Source organism: Lepus europaeus, chromosome X (genome assembly GCF_033115175.1).
Source record: "Lepus europaeus isolate LE1 chromosome X, mLepTim1.pri, whole genome shotgun sequence".
Lineage (NCBI taxonomy): Eukaryota > Metazoa > Chordata > Mammalia > Lagomorpha > Leporidae > Lepus > Lepus europaeus.
Window position 1 is genome coordinate 33,745,669 of NC_084850.1, and position 17,407 is coordinate 33,763,075.

The window sequence follows — 17,407 nt, forward strand, 5'->3', positions numbered from 1 at the left end:
ATTCGAGAACTCCTGTCCCTGCGTCCAAGACCCCAGCCCCCTCAGCCTGAGCCACCTCCTAGCCTCATGGCTCTCGAGGTCCCAGAGCCCCTGGGTGAAGACAAGAAGAAAGGGAAGCCGGAAAAGCTGAAGCGCTGCATTTGCACAGCTGCCAGGAGCAGCTGGGAAGACCCCAGCCTGCTGGAGTGGGATGCAGATGACTTCCGGATCTTCTGTGGGGATCTGGGCAATGAGGTAAATGATGACATCCTGGCACATGCCAGGACTGGCCCCCACACACAATTCCAGTGCAGCCTAGTGTATAGTGTTAAAAAAATTTACAGGAATGTATATCAAGGTCCTAGGCCTTCACTTTCACTCACTATTGACTTACCTAGAACAACTTATGGTTTTGCAAGCTCCATTCATAAGTGCCCTGCATAAGAGTGCTTTTAAAAATTATTTATAGCACATTTTTACCATACCATATCTATGTTTAGATATATTTAAGTATACAAATTCTTACTATGATACAATATTCTACAGTATTTAGTACAATAGCATGCTATGCATATTTGTAGCCTGGGAACAATAAGCTATGCCATATAGTCTAGATGTTTCACAGGTATATATCTAGATTTGTATAAGTTCACTTTACTGTGTTCACATCAGGCCAATATTCCTAATTACACATTGTTCACAACATATTCCCATTGTTAAGTAGTGCACAACTGTGCAAGTGCTCTTTGGGTGTAGTAACATTCTGATAAATTGACAATTTTACAAGTTGAAAATATATTTAATACACTTAATCTAGTGGACACCCTAGCTTAGCAACACAGCACACTATAAAATACTGGTGAATTCCGCTCATGATCGTGGGTTTGACTAGGACCTGTGGCTGCTGCCACTGCCCAGCATCATGAGAGAGAATCACATTATATCTTACTAGCCAAGGCAAAGATCAAATTAAAAATTCCGAGAACATTATTTCTTGAATGTGTATTCCCTTCATATCATCATGAAGTTGAAAAATCATAAATTTGAACCAGTATTATTCATTTAAAACCTACTTATATGAAACTTCATTGGAGAATGAAAAATGGAACAGAAGACTCCCCTTTCAGAACCTGTTGGAAAGGGCCATGCTCTTTCCATCATCTGTGTTGATGGGAAAAAATGAGTTTCAGAGTCTATCACAAGTATGGTTGATAGGAGAGCTATATTTCAGTTCAACAAGTAGAACCACACTACCTTATGTATTATGTTGTTTATAATATCCAAGCACAGCTCTCAAGTAGCTTACAATCCTGTTGAACAGATGAGATGAATTTAGGAAATAGAAATACAGAAGACAAATCTCGTGTATAGTCAAATGCCAAACAATGTCATCAGTGCATTGGGATGATTTTGAAATGGTATAGGACAATATGATCATGGGTAGCAGCCATTTGATTTTATTACAACTTTTTAGAAGGTTGTCACATTTCTGGCCAGTTTCTGGTATATTTCAGGATGTATTTTATTACAAGTAACAGAAAACCAGACTATCAGTGGTTTAAATTATAAGGACATTTAGTTTTCTCTAAAGGAGAAATCTTGAGGGAGTTGTTGCTAGGATTAATTCAATGGAATGATGATGTCAGGACACTGAGTGGGCCTCTCTGGAATTATTTTTGCTCTTCCCTAGTGGTCACTAGGTGACTGAAATAGCTCCAAACATCATGTCCTTATATGAAAATGTTCAAAGCAGGAACACAGGAAAACAAAAGCCTCAATGTTGTTAAAGATAAAAAGTGTCCAGTACTAGGGAAAAGATTGCGATAGATCTAAACTTTCTGGGACATTTTAGGGGTAGAAGACTTCTTTTCACATTTCATAGACCGGGATTACATCACATGTATCCTATTAATTTGATCACTGAGAAAGAGTAAGTGAATTTTCATAATACTCAACTATCATGTCTTATTTCTTGGCCTTAAACAAATTTTTGCAAACAAATCTATTAGGAAGAAGAAGATGGTTATGGAGTAAGTCAAAAGACAATGTTAGTCACAGTCCCCAAAGCTGGACATAGTATTGAATATTCAGATGCTTTTCAACTGAACCAAATATGATATTCATTGATTCTCTCTCTGTTTCTCTCCATCTCTTTATTTTTGTCTTGTGTCTCTCCCATCTTAATTCTCTCCCAATCTTACACATCTATATGCAAAAGAATCAAAACCATACCACCCTTAGATACATTGAAAATTTGGATGTAGATGAAACACTAAGAAAGTAGGGTGGCAGAAGTCATTTTTTGATGTTCTTGTTTTGTTTCTTGCTTGACTCTCTTCCCATACAAATGGAAGTCACATATTGTGATTTTGCTTAATAATAATCTTTTGTCTTTCACAAATTTCAACTGTGATCTCTTGAATTGAAAGGTGGTGAATGGTGGGAACAAGTTCTAATGAATCATGAATCAAATACAAATAGATGGAATTATTCTTCCTGCCCATGGAACCGCAATCTTAATTTTTAATCACCAAATATTAGGCAACTGGTTAACAAGACATTGAGAAAGCAGTGTGATGTAGGTTTACTGTGGGTATCAAGCTACAAAAGGAGTGATGCTAAATCATATGTTAAGGCATATGCTATAAGGCATATGCTATAAATCTGACTATTTTGCTTTTTCTGAAGGGCTTTGTCTTCAGAAGCTTAGAGTCTAAATGCTCCGACAAGCTAAGTGCAGAAAACAGCCAGAATCAACACAAAGATGATGAGAAGAAATGCTACCCAAAGACTGAGACTGAGGAAGAGTAAAGAAAGGAATACACTACACATTCCATCCTGATGTTTAATTCATGAAAAGTTGTCAGCTGAAACCTCTGAGGCCTGTAGGACTCCTCTAGTTTCTATACCATAACCTCATTTGCCTATAACATTTCTGGCCTTTTAACGTCTGAATTTGTTTTGATGACATTGTAATGAGATATTTTCCTCTTTATGTTAGGAAAACTTTACCGTTTGATTTCTGTATTAACTTGCAAAGAAAAATTGTGAGTGCTGAAACACTAAATTTAGCTTAACACGTATATTTAAATCTATTAGCCAGATTTTTCCTTCAGTTGGTTTAATTACATATTCTTAAACAGCTGTCTCTCTTGGAGTAATAATTTTGATATTTAATTCATAGACTCTTAGAGTCAGAAGGAACCTTAGAGATCACCTATTTCGATTACCTCATTTTTTCAGATAAAAAAATACAGATTCAAAAAAAGTTAAATGAGTTGCCCACTGTCACATACCCAGTTAGTGGCAGAGTCAGGAACTATAAATCAGAATGTCTGGTTTCAAAAGTCTGTATTTATATACCATATGATGATGTTTCATCCATAGTAAATTTTACCAACAGTATTAAATACATTGGTGTAATGTAGCCCTTTAAGAACCTGGTTTCCCAGTCCTGATCTGATATAGATTGCAAATCCTTCTTCTTGGGTCCTCAACAAACCCTGAAACCAGAGAGACCATAGAGAACAGTAGGGGTAAATATGAGCATTAGAATAAGGCCAAATCTGTGTTCAAATTCTAGTTCTGAACCCTAATTACTGTAAATAAGATCAAGTTGTTCAACCTTTCTGTGTCTCGCTTTCTTTGTCTGTAAAATGGGAAAAAATTTTTCTCCACGGAATTGCTAAAATTAAATCTAAACAGAACATTTAGAGCCTGGAAAGCTCCTAATAAATAGTACCTTATTATTTTTTAAACTCGTTTTCTGAGCCAAACACAATCAACCCAGCAGATACATGACATTTCAGTAACCAGATCAGTAAATATGGGTCTAGAATTAGTTTTAATGCCATAAGTGATAAGAGAGAATGATAAATATGTTTCTTTCCTATTTTCTTTTCAATTTAATTTTCCTAAAATCACAATGCCCTTTTCTTTTATATTTCCTCTATTTTAAAAACTGGGAAGAAAATGAGTTTTAGATATTTATTAGGGGAATAAATTGGACTACAGAGTAGATAATGGACAGAAATAATTTGGATATGAATAACAGGAGATACTAAGGGATTGTAAGTGAATATTTATATATGTTTACAATATCTGTGCACATTGCTGTGGGAAAGACAAAAGAAGTGTAGAAGCATAGAAGTGTCCAATATAAAATTGCTCTCTAGGACATTTAACTCTTCTTGGGGAGACCAGAATACATATACACACATACACACACACACGCACATACATATATGTGTGTGTGTGTGTGTGTGTGTAGTCACTGGTGACATATATAGATCATTTTTCCTAGGAAAATGTGATGATTTATATTATTATATCAACTAAGAGAAGATTCAGACCAGTGTGCACTGGAACCAGCACAAGAAACTTAATTAGTAAGGCAGAAGGAAGTTGAGCTAGGTGTTGAAAGATACATAGAACTTGAAGAGGCATGGAGGAGGAGGGAGTGCTTTTCAGGGGTAGGAAATAGCATAAAGAACATCACGGAGGAAAGAATTTATAGTGTATATTGGCAGCAGTGAGGAAAGGAGTGGGAGAGAAGTAGGATGAGGGTAAATTATTAACGGAACTGCAAAGCTCCCAGTGACTTCACCTAGGGAGAAATGAATATGATCTAGTGTAACCTACATTCCTAGGGCAGGAAGGAAGGCAAGGATAAGATGTTTTACCTACCAGAAAGATGATATAACTGGCCAGGACTTCTCAGATCTATGATTCTGGAACTGTAGCATGGACTGCAATAAGAAGTTAGGATTACACAGGTCAGCATTACAGGACAAAAGACATTTAAGCACTGTGCTTTTCAAAACAGGCAATGTACAGTAACGATTCTCTTCTTGTATGAGGAAGGGAGAAAACTGTGGTTTCTCAAATCTCATTGAGAAGCGGGTCCCTTGAGAAGCCTCAAGGGAATCATGATCCTTGAAGCTGAGAGCTCCATTGGCTTACTATAGCATAGCTCTTAATGATGCTTTTTAAAAAATATTGTTTATTTATTTGAAAGGCAGAGGTAGAGATGCAGAGGCAGAAAGACAGACAGAGAGAGAGAGAGGGAGGGAGGGGGGAGGGAGGGAGGGAAGGAGAGAGAGAGAGAAAGAGAGAGAGAGAGAGGTTTTCCATCTGCTGGTTTACTCCCCAAATGGCCTCAATGCCCAGAGCTCGGACGATCCAAAATCTGAAGCCTGGAGCCATGAGCTTCTTCCAGCACTCCCAAGTGAGTGCAGGGACCATGTTCTACTACTTTCCCAGGCCATAGCAGAGAGCTGGATCAGAAATGGAGCAGCCGGGACTCAAACTGGCACCCATATGGGATGCTGGCACTGCAGGCAGCAGCTTTACCCACTATGCCACAGTGCTGGCCCCTTAATGATGCTTTCAAAAATGTGTGGGGGAGTAAGGGGCAGAGATCTCTTTGTGTTGTGGATAGTGTAGGGATATAACTGGGAAGATTCATGGTTGACATTAACTGATGCTACCTCTATTCCTTTCAGGTCATGTAACAGCTATAGTTAACAGAAATGCTGCATAATGGCATTGACCCTGAACATTGGTATTGATGCAATTCCTACAGTTAAGGAGAACTACTGTGGGTTTATTATAGCCTTTTTTTCCTAACACCCACACAGGGAGAGCTAAATGGCTACATAATGTACAAGTTTGCTACTTTGGGGACAAAAAAATCAAGTCAATAATGGGTTTTCTTTCTTCTCTTTTTTAAAAATAAAGTTAAACACCAACAATTTGGAATTTCTCACAACACATCTTGGGAAGGAAACACTGATGTTGGACTGCAGTCTTGACATTTCCATCTATGTAGGAATAATCCTTTATGTTCTTGCTCCTATTCATCTTTGATGAACATATGTGACTTCCCTGATGAAGCCATACTCTCTCCTTTCTGTTAGATGCTCCCTTTAGTATTTGGATTCTTGATGCCCGAAATTGAGAACCTATTCCCCATCTGACCTCTGTTGTCCGAATAGCCCTGTGGGATTTCTTGCCTCTCATTTTTCCTGACATCAGCACATTTCTCACTGTTCTGTCATTCCCAATGATAACATCATCTCTCCTTAACACTTGCAGAGCACTTATCATGTGTCAGTCACAGTGCTAAGTTCTTTACCAGTATTATGAAATGTAGTCCACAGAATTTTTCTGTGGAGTGGATACTGATATTATCCCCCAACCATCACATTTTTTTTTATTTTTACAGATGAGAAAACTGGTGCAGAGAATGTAAGAACCTTGCTTTCAAGGTCAAAGAGTTAAGGAATGTCATAGCATGTGTTCTACTCCAGGCAGCCTGATTCCAGACATAGAAATAGCAATTACAGTGTAAGAATTGGCAGCTTACAGGGAGTTCCAGATATTCAATCATTTCAGCACTTCCAGAGGATAGTAAAAGAACCGTTGTAAGTGAACGAACAAGAAGCCTACCAGGAAGAGGCTGGGTTAATACTTTAGGCCCTCTTCTATGAATATCTGAAGTGGTACACATTATCCAAGTTGAAGAACAATATCAACAAGAGACTTGTGGGTGACAGTCAAGAGGAGCTAGAGAAGGAAGAATCTGATAGAGGATGAAGGGAGTTGTTCTTCACCATGCCCAGAGGGAAGTGGTTGTTCCAATAAGTATAAGCAAATGGAGGTTGTTGAAAATAAGTCAGTTCCGCATTCTTTTCCCTTACGGCTAGTGTAGCATTGACTGGTTGCTTCAAATCCATCATTTGGTGAGTCAATACCATTGATTTATCTGTGACTGGGGGCAACACATAATGCTAAGTAATGTAGGGCTGCATGATATCAGGAGTTCAGATTTGCTTTCCTAGGGGCTGCTAATAAGGAATATGAATTGAGGACAACATAGGTAAAAGACATTAAAAAAACATATGAGGACATTTAACACATGACAGAAAGACATCGGATATAAAACAAAGATTCTGAAGTCTGTATCAGAATTACCTTGGCTCCCTGCCTACCAGTGTGGACTTTGCTGAGAGCTGTTTTGAATTTACATCAAGGTTATCAAGAGAATGTTTAGTACATGCTTTCTGAATGTTCACTGAGTGGTCTCTTTAAAGCAGAGGTTCTCAAATTGCGTACCAGATTTATGTGTTGAAATATTGGCACATGCAAAAGGCCTGGTCCATACTCAGATATACAGGATTGCAAATTTTTGGGTATCCAGAGCCTGGAATACTCTATTTTTAAAAAATAAGATTCATCTAAAGAAGAAGAATGCTAATATTTCTGATTTCATTTATATTAAAATGATGATATGGGGTATCAAATAATATAAGAAATGCAAAATCACTTTGATAAACTATAGTTGTATTTATTAGTGGCAAGCTCTATGCTAGGTATCATTCAAAGTGCTTTAATTATGTTATTTATTTTTTTTAAAAAATATTTATTTATTTACTTGAAAAAGTTAGAGAGGCAGAGGCAGAGAGGGAGGGAGAGAGAGAGAAAATCTTCCATCTGCTGGTTCACTCCCCAGATGGCTACAATGGCTGGAGCTGGGCAGAACTGAAAACAGGAGTCTGGAGCTTCTTCCATGTCTCCTGTGCTGATGCTGGGGCCCAAAGACTTGGGCCATCCTCTATTGCTTTCCCAGGTCATAGCAGAGAGCTGGATCAGAAGTGGAGCAGCCGGGTCTCAAACCTGTGCCCATATGGGATGCTGCCACTGCAGTGCCGGCCACAATTATGTTATTTAATTACTTAATCTCCACAGTGTATAAATCTGAGTGTCAGTTTCTTTGCCTGAGGTATGGAGCTTAAAGAAAATATACTAAAATGTTAATAGTGGCTACGTTCAGGTATCAGAATTTGGGTTACCTTAATTTTCTTTATTTTATCTGAATTATACTCCCTCCTCATTTCCTTTTACAGTGACCTTATGCTACTTTGTTAATCAGAAAAAAATAGAAAATTTATAAATATTACTGTTTCCCACATTTACACCTAAGTCTTTCTGACTCAACAACCCATGTTCTTTCTATCAAAATATTGATATGAGGGTTAAATCTAAGTAGAAATGTTTGCAAGATGAATATTTTAAAAAATTCTCTGGGGCAGGCGCTGTGGTGCAGCGGGTTAAGGCCTGGCCTGAAGCTCTGGCATCCCATATGGGCGCCTGTTCGAGACCCGGCTGCACCACTTCCAAACCAGCTCTCTGCTGTGGCCTGGGAAAGCAGTGGAAATGGCCCAAGTCCTTGGGACCCTGCCCAAGTGTGGGAGACCAGGAGAAAGCTCCTGGCTCCTGGTTTCAGATTGGTGCAGCTCCAGCTGTGGAGGTCATCTGGGGAGTGAACCAGCGGATGGAAGACCTCTCTGTCTCAACCTCTCTCTGTAACTGTCTTTCAAGTAAATAAAATAAATCATATAAAAAAATTCTCTCCCATTCTCTAGATTTTTCCCTCATTCTGTGTATTATTTCCTTTGTTGTACAACAAACTTCATTTGCTATAGTTCTATTTATATTTTTTTTACTTTATTGCCTATTTATTGTCTTGTCAATAAAGTTATTGCTTAGATCGATATCTTGAAGTATTTGCCTTACATTTTCTTCTGCTGGCTTCACTGTTTCAGATCTTGTATTTTGGGCTTTGATCCATATTTTTAGCATGAGAAGTAGGGGGTCAAGTTTTTTTTTTTTTTTTAGAAAAATTTTATTTAATAAATATAGATTTTGAAAGTACAACTTTTGGATTATAGTGTTTTTTTTTCACCCCATAATCACCCTCCCACCCACGAACCATTCCATCTCCTTCTCCCTCTCCCATCCCATTCTTCATTAAGATTCATTTTTAATTATATCATTTTCCAGTGCTGGTGGGTAGGCACTCAGCTGCTGGAGCCCCAAGCCGTGGGTGCCCACACCCTCCATGTAGGTCCACTGTGTCCCTCTAATTTTTCCGCAAACTCTTCCCTGAGACTACACTATCTCCACTCATTAAACTATCTTCTCCTGCACTAGATCAGTAAGCTCCCTCCCTATTACGCCATATTGGAACCACCCCCTGCTATTGTTCAGGGTCAAGTTTCAAATAATGATTACTTTGATTTGATCAGTATGCATCATGTATATTTGTTGAAATGTTATAATGTAACCCATGATGTTATACTGTTGAAATGTTTTATTATGCAATTTTTGAGTGTTAATGAAAAATTTTAAAAAGAGAGAAACATTTTGCTGTAGATAATGGATTTGGTAGAATCCCAAGCTGTAAATTATTAGTATGAGATATCTCTGGCTAGATATTTATTCACAATATGAAGATGCACACCTAAATTCAGCCAGAAGTTTATAATTAACCTATAATACATCACACCATTTGGAGATTAAACATTTGAATTATATATAGCACTTTATTTCCTTCAGAGTATGGTAATTCAATAATGGCAACAGTAGCATTGGCAGGAGTGGCAGCCATTAACGTACCTTGATCACCATCAATATAATGCATCACATATCCTGAATGACAAATATATATATATATATATATATGTGTGTGTGTGTGTGTGTGTGTGTGTCCCCTTCCAGACATTCTGTCCTCCCAGTCTTGCTTAAGATGATATATTTTTCTCTAAAAATTAATTAATTTATTTATTTGAAAGGCAGACTGATAAGAGAGAGAGGGAGAGAGAGAGAGAGAGAGGGAGAGGGAGAGAGAGAGAGCTAAGACAGACTCTACTCATTGTTTACTTCCCAAATGGCTGCAGTAGCCAGGACTGGGCCAGTCTGAAGCCAGGAGCCAGGAACTCTATCCTGGTCTCTCACATGTGACAGAGTCCCAAATACTTTGACCATCATTCATTACCTTCCCAGGTACATTATCAGGGAACTGAATCAGAAAAGGAATACTCAGGAGTCAAACCAATACTCTGATATGGGATGCTTGGTGTTTGTAGGCAGTAGCTTAACCCACAGCACCTAAGATGACAAATTTTAATATAATTTTCTGCTTTCTTTCAGCTTGGAAATTGCCATGGAAATAGGTGGATGGGCAAAACTAAATGAAAACCGAAGTGGTTAATAATTCAAGAAAGGTATCAGCAAGGATATTAGCTCAAGCACTAGTTTATTTTAAATTGTAGCTTAATAGATACAATCAAGAGAAGGAAAATACACTTAATGGAAATAATATACTCTAAAAGAGGCCATAGCAGAGCTAAACATGTACTTGGTATTTTTTTTATCTATTATATAGTTCAGTTGTTTAGATGAAAGCTGCAGCCTCTTTGAAATACCCCCAAAATGCACTGGTCAGAATTCAGAGTTCCTTTGTTTTTACAATTACTGGAAATATTGTATGGATTTGCTTTGGTCACTGCCATTCATCATTGTTTTGGTATATTTACTTACCCCCATTTTAATAGCTATTTGGTTTCCATTTGGATTATTACTTGGCTTTCATTGTATAGAGTTTGGGTTAATTAGTCGATAGAAGTATTGTGTTCACCATAAGGATTCTGAGGAATTCTGAGAAAATCAATGTTTAAGAGAACAAAAGGATTGATTGAAATATGTGCTATGAAGACTTTCATTCCTTTTAATATCAGACGAGATAGGAGCTTATTTTGTACTCCTAAACCTGAGATAAAGAGCATTTTGTTAATCAAGAATGAAGAAAAGAATCCATTTTTGAATGGGTTCTATTTGCAAGTTGAGAAACCCCAAATTGTGAGGTTTTTGTTTTGTTTTGTTTTTTTGCTAGTAACACATAATAGCATTAAACAAAGCTGTTAAATGCAAGAATAAAATATTGAGAGTCTTTCTTTAAATTTTGTTTAGATATAAAATATTGATTCCAAACATACTTATTTTACTTATTTTTAAAGATTTTTAAAATTTATTTGAAAGTCTGGAAGAGAGGGAGAGACAGAGAATGGTAGAATGAGACACACACACACACACACAGAGAGATATCTTGCATTTGCAGGTTTACTCTCCAAAAACTGAGGCACAAATCAAGACAGATGAGTTTATTTGGGGTTGTTCCATCCAGGGATCTCAGATTATAGCTCCAACAACTTACAGATTCCCAGCAGGTTTTAAGGTAAAGACCACAAGTGGGGAGGGGGATTGCATCAGTTCTTCACCAAGAATTTAAAGGGGTATAGGCAGAGTAGCCAACTGTTTTATTTAAAAAAAAAAAGGATTGGATAACTTGCAGAGGTGAGGAAAACACAGACCACTTGCTTTAAAAGCTATGAATGAAATTCAATAAATCTATAATGGGGTATATTTTTAAGTTGATAATTTTGTATGGCCTGTCAACTGGCCCTTGGTAGAAAAAAAAATGTTCCCTACCCCTGAATGCCCAGGAAACAGTTCTAGAATGGTAAGGTGGAAGGGAAAAGAACAAAGAAATTCCTGGGAAAAGAAGGGATTGAGGGGTAAGTTGATGTTGGTGGTTATCTATAGGATGGGAATAATTTGCTTTCATGTAAAGCATAGCTCTCAGCATATAAATGATGGAATATGGCAAATTTCAGCCTAGTGGACCTCAACACATTCTGAGAAAGGAATGCACATCTAAATAGGGTCAAATGTGTTCTGAGGCAGATCTGACTGAAGTCTCGTCTGTCATGTCCTTTTGCCCTGAAATATGAACAGTGCCTTGATCCTATTTGTCTCATTATTTTAAATTTCTCACACATCTTAATGTTAGCCTTGTGTCCCAAATAGATTTTAGGATCCTTGTAAGAACTGGATGAGGTGTCAGATCTAGCCTCTCATCCCAATTTTACCATTTGTCACAGAGAATCATGCAATTACCACCATCAGCCTGAACACAAATTTTGTGTTTTCATGGACCTTATAGCCAATAGTAATGAAAAGAAATAAACAAATAAGCAATTTGATAACCAAGATAATTTCAGAAAGTGATGAGTACTATGAGTAAAATTAAAGAGATCATGATAGACATGTACTTGTGGAGAGAGGGGGAAAAAAACATGCAGTGCAAACACCCTATAGTGGTATGTAGAGTAAAAATATGGACCATTGTGCCTAAGGAGGGTGTGGAGAACAGAAAGGCAGTCAAGAAAGTTCCTGGAGAGAACTAAATTTGAGGCGGAATCATGAGTTCTGTTTTTAAAGTATCATGCTTAAGATTCTGATATCCAGGTAGAGAAATTGAAACGTTGTATATTCATGTCTAGAGCTCAGGATAGAGGTCATAGATTTACAGTGTTTGATATTTGAAGTCATAGGAGTTGTAAAAAAAAAAAAAACAAACAAAAAAAAACCTCTGTCTTGAGGAAAAGGGTAGAAACTCATCTCAAACAAGCACAAGCTAAAAAGAAATTCACTGACTTATTTACTGGAAAATCATGAGCAATCTGGACTCAGAATATGTGGCTAGATCCGGTATTCCAAATTATGTCATCAGATTCAGTTTCTTTTCCTTCCCACTTCTTAATTTCAGCTTTTATTCTTTATTATTTTCTTTTATTCTTTATTATTTTCTTTCCCAGGCAAGATCTAGCCAGAAGGCATCACAGATGGTCACCAGCAGTTCCAAGATCATATAATCTGGTGGTTCAACATTCTAAAGAAAGAGACCTGACATTCTGTTACTGAGCACCCATTCCACAAAGGACACGAGCTTAGTTTGTGTCACATTGCCGTAATCAGGGAAGAATTGTTCTCACATTAGTCATCCTAGGTCATGCATGCTTGAGGTAGAACAGGCTGAGTTCTTGAATAAGAGAACTGGCAGAATCATATTAAATTAAAGAAAGCATATCCTAGAAGTAAAATAGGAGAGAAAATAAAAAATAGCTATCTATTATATTCTCTTATTGATATTTATAACACAGAGGATTTATTATTATTACATAGAAATTTCAGAAACTGAAGCACATGGAAAGGAAATAACTTCCAAAGATTATACAGGGGTTCTTCAAAGATTATTTTGTTGCAGAAATGTCTGAAATCCATGCAAAGTTTTTCTTAATACTCTTTACACTAAATTAAACTTAATTTTAATTCTGTTTTCCATAAATTTGTTGAAGACCTATCATGCATGCAGTACATGGACCAAAAAAATGGACTAGAATTTAGATGTTCTGATCTCTCCCCTTGTATCACTCTATCAGACTACAAAACCTCTGTCTTTACAATTATCTTTATTGTTAGTGTCATCAAGTAGTAGTTTCAGGAGAGAGCAAGATTATCTTCATCAGTTCAAACCAATAAACTTCCTGAAATTATGGTAATATTCTATATCTACACTGTTTAATATGATAAACATTGGCCACATGTACATAGTAAGTACTTGAAATGTAGCTAGTACAACTGAGGGACTGAATTCCTAATTTTACTAATCATAATTGTTAATTTTAAATAAACACATGTGGCTAGTGACTTTAATCTTGGAATACACGGATCTAGAGGTATAAAAAGTGATCCCTACCCATCACAGTAAAATTTCCTTACGCCTTTATTAGATTGATAAACACTTGTTTAACTAAGTTCAGATTTAAACTGTGTGATTCAGCATAGAGTAAGTTATCCCTGAGTTTACCAAACAGCTGTTTATGAAACATTGTATATAAATATTTTATAAATGTAGTTGTTTTTCTGTCATTGAGTTAAGTTATAAATCTAATAAAAATAAAAAAAAGTACACTTAAGATTTGTATGACTAGACAAGCAAATATATCTGTCAGGACCCCTATTTTAATCATCTATGAAATCAAGATAATAAAAATCATATAGGAATAGGGACATTAATCCACTCAGCATAATGTTTTCCAGATTCCTCCATCTTGTTGCAAATGACTGGTTTTCATTGTTTTTCACTGCTGTATAGTATTCTATAGAGTACATGTTCCATAATTTCTTTATCCAGTCTACTGTTGATGCGCATTTGGGTTGGTTCCAGGTCTTAACTATTGTGAATTGAGCTGCAATAAACATTAATGTGCAGATGGCTTTTTTGTTTGCCAAATTCCTTTCCTTTGGGTAAATTCCAAGGAGTGGGATGGCTGGGTTGTACGGTAGGGTTATATTCAGGTTTCTGAGGAATCTCCAGACTGACTTCCATAGTGGCTTAACGAGTTTGCATTCGCACCAGCAGTGGGTTAGTGTCCCTTTTTCCCCACATCCTCTCCAGCATCTATTGTTGGTGGATTTCTGAATGTGAGCCATTCTAACCGGGATGAGGTGAAACCTCATTGTGGTTTTGATTTCTCTGATTGCTAGTGATCTTGAACATTTTTTCATGTGTCTGTTGGCCATTTGGATTTCCTCTTTTGAAAAATGTCTATTGAGGTCCTTGGCCCATCTCTTAAGTGGGTTGTTTGTTTTGATGTTGTGGAATTTCTTGATTTCTTTGTAGATTCTGGTTATCAACCCTTTATCTGTTGCATAGTTTGCAAATATTTTTCCCATTCTGTTGGTTGCCTCTTCACTTTCCTGACTGTTTCTTTTGAAGTACAGAAACTTCTCAATTTGATGCAATCCCAAATGTTAATTTTGGTTTTGACTGCCTGTGCTCCTGGGGTCTTTTCCAAGAAATCTTTGCCAGTACCTATATCTTGCAGGGTTTCTCCAATGCTCTCTAATAATTTGATGGTTTCGGGTCGTAGATTTAAGTCTTTAGTCCATGTTGAGTGAATTTTTGTGTAAGGTGAAAGGAAGGTGGCATATGTCCTAAATAGCACTCTGGTCTCAGAATCAGCCCTTAAGGCATTTGGATATGGCTGAAGAGCCCATGAGAGTATTGTAGGCATGGAAAGCTAAGACACTCTGGAAAAAAAAGTCCTAAGTGAAAGATCTCTGCAAGTGAGATCCCAGTGGAAAGAACGGGGCCATCAAAGAAGGAGGTACCTTTCTCTGAAGGGAGGAGAGAACTTCCACTTTGACTATGACCCTGTCGGAATAACATCGAAGTCGGTGAACTCAAAAGGCTTCCATAGCCTTGGCAACTCATGACTAGAGCCTAGGGAGATTACTGACGCCATAAACAGGAGTGTCAAATTGTTAAGTCAACAACAGGAGTCACTGTGTACTTACTTCTCATGTGGGATCTGTCCTTAATATGTTGTCTAATGTGAAGTGATGCTATAACTAGTACTGAAACAGTATTTTACACTTTGTGTTTCTGTGTGGGTGCAAACTGATGAAATCTTTACTTAATATATAGTAAATTGATCTTCTGTATATAAAGAGAATTGAAAAATGAATCTTGATGTGAATGGAATGGGAGAGGGAGTGGGAGATGCGAGGGGTGCAAGTGGGAGCAAAATTATTGGGGGTGGGGAAGCCATTGTAATCCATAAACTGTACTTTGGAAATTTATATTTACTAAATAAAAAAAGAAATAGGGACATTGTAGGATTTGAGATGCTAGAAACATAGTACTTAACATGGTGCCAGAAATATTAATTAGGCAGTTATTTTTTCTATGATCATTATTGTCATCCTCTTCTTCCTCCTTTCTTTTTCATAATCATTATTTTCAAAGAGACAGTGTCTCTCAGTACCTTGAATATATATTTCCCTGTTTGTCCTGTTAAATTGCTAATAGTCTCTATATAGATTTCCAAGTTTCTAAAGGCAATATTAATGTTCCAGCTGAAACCTAGACTCTTCAGACTTCTAGGCTGTTTTTCACCGTCTTTTATTGCATCTTGATTTTTCTTTTCTTTTTGCTTTTGAATACTCCATGCAGTACTGTTCTGAGCGGGGTGGGATGTCTTCATAATTGATTCCTCAGGGTACCCAATACTTTAGAATGGCTTCTTCAATTGTTTAAAATCACCTTCCAGTAACTGGGATATGGCAGGACCAACAAAGTATTTTGGGTGGTGCACTCCAGGACTGTGTGGATCTCAATCACCTGAAGCACTCCCATAAATTTTTGTAAATTTTTCTCTGGCACCTGGGTCATGCTAGGGTTAACACTGACATTTGAGAAAATTGTCTTGAGTCTGCACTGGGATCCACGTGAAACCTAGTTCTCACCTCTCTCCTTTAAGACATTGACATATGTTCTTCCCTTATGTGAGGTTGACCAGCTGTTTGGGGTAAATCTCATAATTGGGTACAGGATGAATTCAGGGTTCTGAGAACTGTCTCATCATCTCTACCTGGTCTTCTTCTGCATCTGTGAACATTTACACTTTGTGCCATCTGCTGCTAACAGCTAGCATGTAAATCTACCCACCTCACAGGTTTTGGGCTGTATTTCAGGGAGTCCTCTGGAGGTGGCTAGACTTCTCTCTTTCTGGATAGCAGGGCCATTGTTTCCCAATACCACAGGATCATTTCAATCAATATCTTCACTTTCCCTGATTCATGTGAGAATGTAATCTCTCTCATATTGGTCTTCAGCTTTGCTGGATGTGAGAATGGGACATTCTTTGAGCAATCAGAATCATTCTGTTTACTGTGATGTTGAGCTCCTTTCCTATTCTTCCAACTGAAAATGGTGTGTGGAATACAGGAATGCTATTGAAAATAAAACAGATCATATATTAAGAATGTCATGATTATATTCTAAAGAGTTCAAAAGAAGACACAGTTGGAAGATTTTAAGCTTATGTTCTGAGATCTGAATGATAAATTTAATGTGACTGGAAAAATTATTGCCCACAGTATGCTCTGAGTGAGACTTGCATTTGTTGTCACCAAGAAAGCTGAGTAGGGGCTGGTGTTGTGGCATAGTAGGTTAAGCTGCAGCCTGCAGCACTGGCATCCCAGATGGGTGCCAGTTAAAGTCCTAGCTGCTGCACTTCCAATCCAGCTCCCTGCTAAGGCACATGGGAAAGCAACAGAGGACTCCCAAGACCTTTGGCCCCTGCACCTATGTGGGAGACCTGGAAGAAGTTGCTGGCTCCTGGCTTCGGCCTGACCTAGCTCCAGCTGTTGCAGCCATTTTGGAAGTGAACCAGCAGGTGCAAGAACTCTCTCCCTCTCTCCTTCTTTCCTTCTCCTTCCCTCTAACTTTCTCTTTCTGTAGCTCTGACTTTCAAATAAATAAAATAAATACTTTTTAAAAAGTGAAAGCACAGTAATAACTTATAAGGCATTCTCTGGGAGCTACTATTTACAAAAGCAGAATGGATGATAAAGTATGTCATGAGTGATGGTATAATCAGCATTAAACAAATGGGATTTGAGAACTGTAGAGGCAAGAAGATCTTTATTTTCCAATAAAGTTGTTGCAAAGGGCTATGATATTATGAGTAATAACAATATTTCTGTTATTTCTACTTTTTATCCTACCGAGAGATCTGAATTTAGCCAGGAATAGCATATTTTAGAATAAAATACACAAATAACTTGTTTGTGGATCTGGACAGAATCTGGCAGTACCTGTACACTATGAAGTTTTCACATGTACTTTTTGTATAATAAACAAAAACAAAAGAACTTATTCACTATACAATATTCT